This window comes from Molossus molossus, unplaced genomic scaffold (genome assembly GCF_014108415.1).
Source record: "Molossus molossus isolate mMolMol1 unplaced genomic scaffold, mMolMol1.p scaffold_m16_p_6, whole genome shotgun sequence".
Classification (NCBI taxonomy): Eukaryota; Metazoa; Chordata; class Mammalia; order Chiroptera; family Molossidae; genus Molossus; species Molossus molossus.
In genome coordinates, this window is record NW_023425399.1 from 39,641,142 (window position 1) to 39,651,089 (window position 9,948).

A 9,948-nucleotide genomic window follows, 5' to 3' on the forward strand; every position below is an offset into this window, starting at 1 on the left:
TTCATGAATCCATAAAAATCCTAGAAGAAACTGTAGGCAACAAAATTTCAGACATCGTACGCAGCAGAATTTTCACTGATATATCTTCTAAGGCAACAGAAACAAAGGAGAAAATAAACACATGGGACTACATGAAACTCAAAAGCTTCTGTACAGCAAAAGATACAATCATGAAAAATGAAAAGGCTACCCACTGTATGGGAGAGCATCATTGCCAATGATATAATTGATAAGGGGTTAATTTCCAATATATAGAGAGTGCTCATACAACTCAACAAAAGGAAGACAAAGAACCCAATTAAAAAATGGGCAGAGGAACTAAATAGACATCTCTCCACACAGGACATACAAGTGGCTAAGAGACATATGAAGAAATGCTCAACAATCATCAGAGAGATGCCAATTAAAACAAGAATCAGGTATCACCTCACACCTGTCAGAATGGCCACCATCAACAAATCATCAAAAAACAAGTGTTGGCGAGGGTGTGGAGAAAAGGGGACTCTAGTACACTGCTGGTGGTAATGCAGACTGGTGCAGCCACTATGGAAAACAATATGGTGTTACCTCAAAAAATTAACGATTGGCCCTGGCTGGTTTGGCTCAGCGGTTAGAGCATCGTCCTGCGGTCCGAGAGACCCTGGTTCGGTTCTCGCTAAGGGCATGTACCTCGGTTGCAGTTTGTCCCCGGCCCTGGTTGGTCGTGCGGGTGGCAGCCACTCGATGTGCCTCTTTCACGTTGATGTTTCTCTCTCTCTCTCTCTCTTCCTCTCTCTCCCTCCCACTCTATCTGTGCAAAAAATGGAAAAATGTCCTCGGGTGAGGATAAAAAAAAAAAATTAAAAATTGAACTTCCATTTGACCCAGTAATCGCACTTCCAGGAATATACCCTAAGAAGCCTGAAACACCAATTCGAAAGAATACATGTATCCCCATGTTTGTAGCAGCACCATTTACAATAGCTAAGATCTGGAAACAGCCCATATGCCCATCAGTAGATGAATGGATGAAAAAGCTGTGATACACATACACAATGGAGTACTATGCAGCTGTAAGAAAGAAAGATCTTTTATCCTTTGGGACGACATGGTGGGAACTGGAAAGTGTCATCCTAAGCAAAACAAGTCAAACAGAGAAAGACAAGTATCATATTGTCTCACTTATTTGTGAAATATAATTAACATAACAGTCTGAGGAATGGTGTAGTCCCAGAGATGTGGAAGTGGGGTACAGACTGACTATTCCCAGAAGAGGGGGTGGTGGGAGAGATAAACCACAGAACTTATATACATGTATGTATGAACGCCAGACATGGACAACAAAGCTGGGTAGAGGGCGGGGAGGGAGGAAGAGGGGTATCAGTGGAGGGAAAAGGAGAAACATTTGTAACAACAATAAATTAATTAATTAAGAAAAAAAAATGTTTACTGCCTCTTTTATATCCTAGGAGCATTGCTTCAACTTTCCACCTACTGGTTTTGCAGTTTGAAGACACTCTTTTCATTTTGGGTTCTCTTAGACAACAGACCCTTAAACAAGGATTTTTGTGCAAATGATTTATTGGGCATGGGTAGGGGTGACCTTGGAGATCACTGGGGGTAGTGGGTAATGAGACAGATTGAAAGACAGTTGATATAGGGCATACTGATGAGCAGGTTACCACTTTGGACAATGAGGGCTCAATCCCACAATTCATCTCTGGGAGACTGCCTAGAACACATATCATAGAAGTTCCCCTTCTAAGGATTGAAAGAGCTGAAGAATTTATCCACCAACTTCTTTTTTTATCATTGATTCAAGTCTTTTCCAGGTGAACTTCTCTGCACTTCCTTCCTGTCCCCCACACAGACAAAGCCAACTCCAGCAGCCAGCAAAAGCCCTCAGGCTCTTTCAGGTACTAGCAATGGGAAGCCATCAGCAGCACAGCAGGCACAGGAATGGTGAGTAGGCAGGACTCTGGCAATGTCTGCTTCATGCTGTATATAAGTATCCTTAACTCTAGTCTCTTCTAAGTGGCTTTTCTATCATTTGTCTTCTCTGTGCCAACAATCAGGTCACTTATAAATGGACCCAGGAACCTCTCTCTAGAAAATCCTAGCTGTGACCTGTCTTTGCACACAGTCCTGACCAGGACCAATGCTGACAAAGAAAAGAGGGATGCAGATGGGAACCAGTGAGAGGCAGACACATAGTGGCTAAGAGTGTGGATACTGGCGGCCCACAGCCTAGACTGGAGTTCAGATTTCCTATTTCTTACTTCGAAGTTATTTCAGCACTGGATCATAATATTTTCCATGAGCCAACCCTGTCAGCCAGATTTCTAAACCTCCCCAAAAAAGCAGCACAAACTATATGTCATATTAATACTAGGTTTGTACAAACACTAGCACAAACCCAGCAGGGGCGGCTTGGTGCTGGAAGAGCCTAGCCATGCAGCAAGAAAAATACTTTTTTTCTGGAAAAGCCTGTAGACCTTCTGGAAGGAATCTGCAAGGATCAAGCTCAGTCTTGGCAAACTAAAATTTATGGCAGAGATGTCCAGATTTGTTATGATCCCACAGCCCACCAGCCAGAGAAGAGAGCATGTGGAATTGATTGAGATAAGCAAGGCCCAGATGATTTTAACTTAAAAACAATTTCATTATAAAAAGAAAAGGAACAGATAAGAGGAAAAAATATGGTGGCGGATGTAAATGAAAGCATATTCTTGTGTGTATCTACAAAAAGAGACAATGAGAGAAAGGCACAGAAATAAATAGAAAAATAGTAACCAAGTGGCAAAGAGATTGAATGAGAGTAAACAATACAAGAGGGGGAAAAAAGAGAAATAATTTGTCAGTTGAGATTTTTAATTTCAGACAACGTTAAATAATTCTGGTTGATTCAACTTTAAAATTACCCCTTGGAATAATACTTCATAAAGCAGGGTGGGGAGAACGAAATAAGCAGGCCTCAGGAGAACAGAATGAGGCAGCTCCCCAGACCTAAGCAGCAGGAGGAAATGGACCATTTCTTCAAGCGTCTGCCCTTAGTACTTATCATTTTTAACTGATACCTCAATGAAACTCAAATTCCCAAGAGAAATGTTCTGGCCTTTTGTTGTTATTGTTGTTAATTCTCACTGGAGGATATATTTTCCATTGATTTTTTTTTTTTTTTTGAGAGAGTGGGAAGTAGAGAGAGAGAGAAATATCAATGTGAGAGAGACACATCAATTGGTTGCCTCCCACATGACACAACAGGAACCAGGGATCTAACCTGCAACCCAGGTACATGTCCTTGACCTGGAATCAAACCTGTGATCTTTCAGTTCATGGGCTGATGCTCTAACCAATTAGCCACACTGGCCAGGACAGATTCTAGCCTATTTTTGCTCACATGATCTACCTTTGATTTGAGGGGTAGAGGAGGGGTCTTGCTTGATTGGCAGTTTCACACAGACCACGTGGAAAGCGAGTCGGGCAGAGTTTATATGCTGGCACTAAAACAAAGAGCAAGACATGCCAGGCAGGCAAAAGCATCAACTGTCCAACACCAACAGGGAGCCCAAATGAGAGGAAGATGGTTGGCCGAAAGGGAGATAGTAGGGCCAGCTATAAGCCTGGGAAAGATTAGGAAACAGGAAGGGGAAGAGATGTATGAAGAGAAAAAGAAAGACAGGAATGTAAGAAAATGATAGAGGAGAGAAGCCAGATTTTTTTAAATGAAGAAATTAATCTTCCACTTAACAAGTAGGAGCAGAGAGGGGGAAGGAAGAGAGAAAGTGATATGGAGAGATGATGGCAAGAAATCACACAGAGCTCACTCATGACTCCATGGGTCTATGACGATGTTAATACAACATACTACTTCCCATGCCTGTGAAGTGGATGGCAAGTAGGAGGGCTCGCAGTCCACCCCAAGAGAATGAGATTTGACATCCACTCCATTTGACGTGGACACCCACTGAGTGATTTGATATCCATGATTGGTATTGTCCAAGGTCTCTATTGCTGGGACACTAGACAACAAACCACCCTAACCCAAAACTTAGTAGCTTGAAACCACTTATTATCTCTTATGGTTCTTGGCTTGACTGGATTCACTGAGTAGTTTTAACATGATATGTCTCATGCAATTCAGTTAGGTGGATTTCCAAAGTCCACCGCTCAGGAGAGTTTTCCTCTGAGTGAACTTCTTCTCGTCTAGGAACATAATAAGAGGACTGCTATGTAGGCTGACCCTGAGGAAGTTCAGCTGTGGACTCTTAAAGAAAACCAGACAAAAGACTGCAAAGAAAAGTCACCCTTCACTTTCTCTGACAGCCCTATGGACACACAGATCCCATCCCACGTCGAAGTTCCTGCCTCTCACAGGTGATCCAAACATCTGTTTACCTAACTGTGCTACTTTCTATGCACATCTACATATATATTTCACAATGGTGACATCTGTTTTACCATAGTTATGGTCCTGCCAACATTTCCATAAAAAACTAGTCTTTCCTCCATAACCAATGGACATGGACAACAAAACTGGGGATGGGGGGTGGGTGGGTGGGGAGGAGGGTGTCAATGGGATAAAAAAGGAGAAACATCTGTAACAAAAATAAATAAAATAAAATAACAACAACAACAAACAAAACTAGTTTTTGTTTTCTGAGATTCAGAAATGGCCTATAAAAACTGGGTCTAGGCTCAAACTCATTCTCAACAGGTTCCAGCCAAGATACTAATAAAATTTGTTAGCAAATTAAACAAATATTTATTTACTTGGCAGGCTAAGACAAGTCCAAAGTTTACCATTTCCAGAGGCCATAGGAATTCATAAAGGAGAAAAAAAACTAAATCCCCATGTAAACAAGATTAATATATTTTAACAAGTATGTAGGCCGGCCATTCCTTTGATTAATTTAAAATGATAAAAAGTCAGTTAGTACTGTCAATCTATAGATGCTTCTTGATGTCATTTCCTGGGTTCTCTGTTCTGTTCAGTTGATCTATATGCCTGTTCTTGTGCTGGTGCCAGGCTGTTTTCATTACAATGGCTTTGAAGTACAACCTGATATCCAGTATTGTGATCCCTCCTACTTTGTTCTTTTTCAAAATTGCTGTGGCTATTCAGGGTTTGATTGTTTGTTTATTTGTTTCGGTTCCATATGAACTTTTAAAGTTTTTATCCCAGATCTGTGAAATATGTCGTTGGTATTTTAATGGGTATTGTATTGAATCTATAGATTGCTTTGGGTAATATGGACATTTTAATGATGTAAATTCTTCCAATCCATGAACAAGGTATATGCTTTGACTTTTTTATATCTTTATTTCTTCATTTAATGTCCTGTAGTTTTCTGCAAATAGGTCCTTTACTTTGGTTAAGTTTATTCCTAGGCTATCTTAATTTTTTTGCCACAATGGTAAATGGTATTGTTTTTTTTAATTTCTCTTTCTGAGTGTTCATTATTGGTGTATAAAAATGTTATCGATTTCTTGATGTTAATTTTGTATCCTGCTACCTTGTCAAATTCCTTTATTAAATCTAGTAGATTTTGATTGAGTCTTTAGGATTTTCTATGTATAATATCATGTCATCTGCAAATAATGACAGCTTCATTTCCTTCTTTGAAATTCAGATCCCTTTTATTTTTTCTTCATGTCTAATTGCTGTGGCAAAGACTTCTAGTACTATGTTAAATACACGTGGTGAAAGTGAGCATCTCTGTCTTCTTCCTATTCTTAATTAAAATGCTTTTAGTTTTTGCACATTGAGTATGATGTTGGTAATAGGTTTTTTTATATATGGCCTTTATTATGTCAAGATATGATCCCTCTATTCCCACATTGCTGAGCGTCTTTATCAGGAATGGGTGCTGGATTTTGTCCAATGCTTTTTCAGCATATACTGTATGATCATATGGCTTTTATTTTTCATTTTGTTTAAGTAGTGTATCACATTTATTGATTTACAAATATTGTACCAGCCTTGCATCTCTGGGATGAATCCCACTTGGTCATGGTGGATAATTTTTTTAATGTATTGCTGATTCTGATTTGCTAATATTTAGTTAAGGATTTTGGTATCTATGTTCATCAGAGATATTGACCAGCTGTTTTCTTACTTTGTAGTGTCTTTATCTGGTTTTGGAATTAGAATTATGTTGGCCTCATAAAACAAGTTTGGAAGTCTTCCTTCTTCTTGAATTTTTTGAAATAGTTTGAGTAGAATGGGTGTTAGTTCTTTGAATGTTCGGTCAAACTCCTCGGTGAAGCTGTCTGGGCTCAGGTTTTTGTTTGCTGGGAGATTCTTGATTACATCTTCAATTTCCTTAGTAGTTATTGGTCTGTTCAAGTTGTCTATCTCTTCCTGGTTCAGTTTTGAAAGACTGTTTTTCTAGAAATTTGTCCATTTTACTATTGTCCAATTTGTTGGCATATAAATGTTCATAGTATTTTTTAATGAGTCTTTGTATTACTGTGGTGTCAGTTGTTACTTCTTCTCTTTCATTTCTGATTTTGTTTATTTGGGTCCTCTCTCTTAGTTTCTTGGTGAGTCTAGCTAAGTGTTCATCAATCTTGTTTATCTTTTCAAAGAACCAGCTCTTTGTTTCATTGGTCTTTTGAGTTGTTGTTAATTTTTTTTTTTAGTCTCTATGTCATTTATTTCTGCTCTGATTTTTATCTTTTCTATTTCTTTCCTTCTACTTGCTCTGGATTTTTCTTTTTGTTTGCTTTCTAGTTCTTTATGTTATAGGGTTAGAAAGTCAATTAGAAATTTTTCTTGTTTCTTGAGGTAGGCCTGTTGTGCTATGAACTTCCCTTTCAGAATTGCTTTTACTGCATCCCATAGATTTTGTGTTGTTGTGTGTTCATTTTCATTAGTTTCCAGGAAGTTTTTAATTTCTTTCTTGATCTGAATCATAACCCATTTATTATTTAATACCATGCTATGTAGTCTCCGTGTGTTTAAATGTTTTTGCTATAATTGATTTCTAATTTTATGCCATTGTGATCTGAGTAGATGCTTATATGATTTCAATCTTCCTGAACTTGTAGAGACTTAGTTTGTGTCCTAACATGTGGTCTGTCTTTGAGAATGTCCTATGTGCACTTGAGAAGAATGTGAACTATTCAGTTTTGGGGTGTAATTTTCTGTAGATATCTATTAAATCCATTTGATCTAGTGCATTATTTAAAGTTTCTGTATCCTTGTTAATTTTGTCTAGAGGATCTATACAGTGATGTCAGTGATGTGCTGAAGTCCTCTGCTATGATTATATTGCTGTCGATTTCTTCTTTGAAGTCCTCCAGAATTTTTTTTTTTTTTTTATCCTCACCAGAGGACATTTTTCCATTTTTTGTTCAGGTAGAGTGGGAGGGAGAGAGAGGAACAGAGAGAGAGAGAGAGAGAGAAACATCGATGTGAAAGGAACACATCGAGTGGCTGCCACCCGCACAACCGACCAGGGCCGGGGACAAACTGCAACCGAGGTACATGCCCTTAGCGGGAACTGAACCCGGGTCTCTCAGGACCGCAGGCCGACGCTCTAACCGCTGAGCCAAACCGGCCAGGGCCCTCCAGAAGTTTTTAAATATATTTTGGTGCTTCTATATTGGGTGCATATACGTTTACCAAGGTTATATCTTCCTGTTGGATAGATCATTTCAATATTATGTAGTGACCTTCTTTGTCTCTAGTTATAGCCTTCATTTTAAAGTATATTTTATCGGATATTAGTATCGCTTCCCCAGCTTTTTTTCCTTTCCATTTGCTTGGAAGATTTTTTTTTTCATCCCTTCACTTTCAATCTGTGTGAGTCTTTTGTTGTGAGGTGAGTCCCTTATAAACCACATATATATGAGTCATGCTTTCTTATCCAGCCAGCTACTCTTTGTCTTTTTATTAGAGCTTTTAATCCATCTACTTATTTATTGCCATTTTTGTTTATTGTGGTCATGTTTGTTTGTTTGTTTTTCTATTTCTTCTACTAATTATATCAGTCCTTTAAACATTTCTTGCAGTGCTGCCTTGGTGCTAATATATTTCCTTAGACATTTTTTTATTGTGTGCCTGGGAAGCTCTTTATTTCGCCTTCTATTTTGAATGATAGCCTTGCTGGATAGAGTAGTCTTGAATTCAGATCCTTGTTTTTCATTACCTTGATTACTTCATGCCATTCCTTTCTGGCCTATAGTGTTTCTGTTGAGAAGTCATCTGATAGCCTTATGGGGGATCCTTTGTAGGTAACCTGTTGTTTATTTCTTCATGCCTTTAAGATTCTCTCTTTGACTTCAATTTTTGGCATTTTAATTATTATGTATCTTGGTGTGGGCCTGTTTGGGTTCTTCTTACTTAGGGCTCTGTGTCCTTCTTGTACTTGTATGCCTTTTTCCTTCACCAAGTCAGGGAAGTTTTCTGTCACTATTTCTTCAAATATGTTCTCTAACCCTTGCTCATTTTCCTCTTCTTCTGGCACTCCTATGATGCAGATGTTGTTATGTTTCATATTGTCCCACTGTTCTCTTGGGCTGTCTTCCTGCTTTTTAATTGTTTTTGTTTGTTTGTTTGTTTGTTTTCTAATTGGGCAATTTTTTCTACCCTATCTTCTAATTCACTGATCTGGTCCTCAGCTTTGGTTAGTCTGCTGGTTATTTCTTCCAATGTGTTCTTTTTTTCTGCTATCTCATTCTTCATTTCTAATTGGTTGGTTTCCAATGCTTCTATATCTTTGCTCATGCTGTTGAGCTTTCTCATGATTATTATTCTAAACTCTCCCTCTGATATTTTGTTCAATTCTTATTTATTGATTTTATCTTCTGTCAAATTATTTTGTTCTTTCATTTGGGATTTGTTTCACCATTTTGGTTGTCCCTGTGGGTTTAGGATCCTACCAAATTTTTCCTTTTGGTATTGGTGTTCCACTGGTTGTGGCTCCCTCTACTGGGTTTGGATGAATGTGGGAGGACCCACGTAAAACTCTACTGTCAATTCTTACTTTCCTGGGTGGATTTGCAAGCCCAGGAAAGGTTCAGTTATTCTCTTGCTTTTTGCCTCAAGGCTATTAGTCTCAGTTACTTGTTGAGCCTTGGGTTGTTGCCCTTAAATAAATAAAAAAATCCCTCAGGTGTTCAGGGTAAGAGGATTTGCAGCAGGTGGGGCAGATGCTTGCTGGCTCTTAATGAGCCTCAATTTGTATTTCTCTGACCTGGTCCAATGGTGTTAAATTCCCGAGGGAGGGGCTGTTGCTTTTCTCTGCGGCTCTGGGAAGGGGCTCTTTGAGTAATATGGCTACTGTCCTATTGGAGTGAGACAGCACCAAACTCCCAGTTTCCTCCAAATCCTAAGTCTCTATACACAGTTCTAGTACAGTCTGCCCTCCCTCTGCCAGAGCCCAAGATGAATGTCTGTAGCTTAGTTACTGCTCTGTCTCAAACCTCTGCACTGTGGAGTCAGATTGGGATTTTAACCCCAAGGGAACTGCTTACAGCTAAAATAGCTGCTGTCCTTGGGCTCCCACTGCACCCTCTCATGCCTCTGCAGTACCTACCAGGCTTGATTTCCTGTCCTCTTTCTGACCATGGTTTTATGAGTCCTCTCTTGCTATTTTTCTGTTGGTTTTCTTCAACGATTTGTCTTTATTTTAGTTGTAATTCCAGTTTGGTCCTGAGAGATAGTATGTGTAGCTTCCATTCACTCTGCCACCATTTTGGAATCCTCCTCATCTTTCTTTGCACATTCTTAATTGGATTGTTTCTTTTATTGGTGTTGAGTTATATAAGTTATTTATAAATTTTGGAAATTAAGTCATTCATTGGGTTGCCTTTTTATATTGTTGATGGTTTGTTTTGTTGTGCAAAAGCCTTTAGCTTTATATAATCCCATTTGTTTATTTTTGCTTTTGTTTCCCTTGCTTAATGAGATATATCAGAAAAAAATTGCTATGAGAAATGTCTGAGATTTTACCATCTATG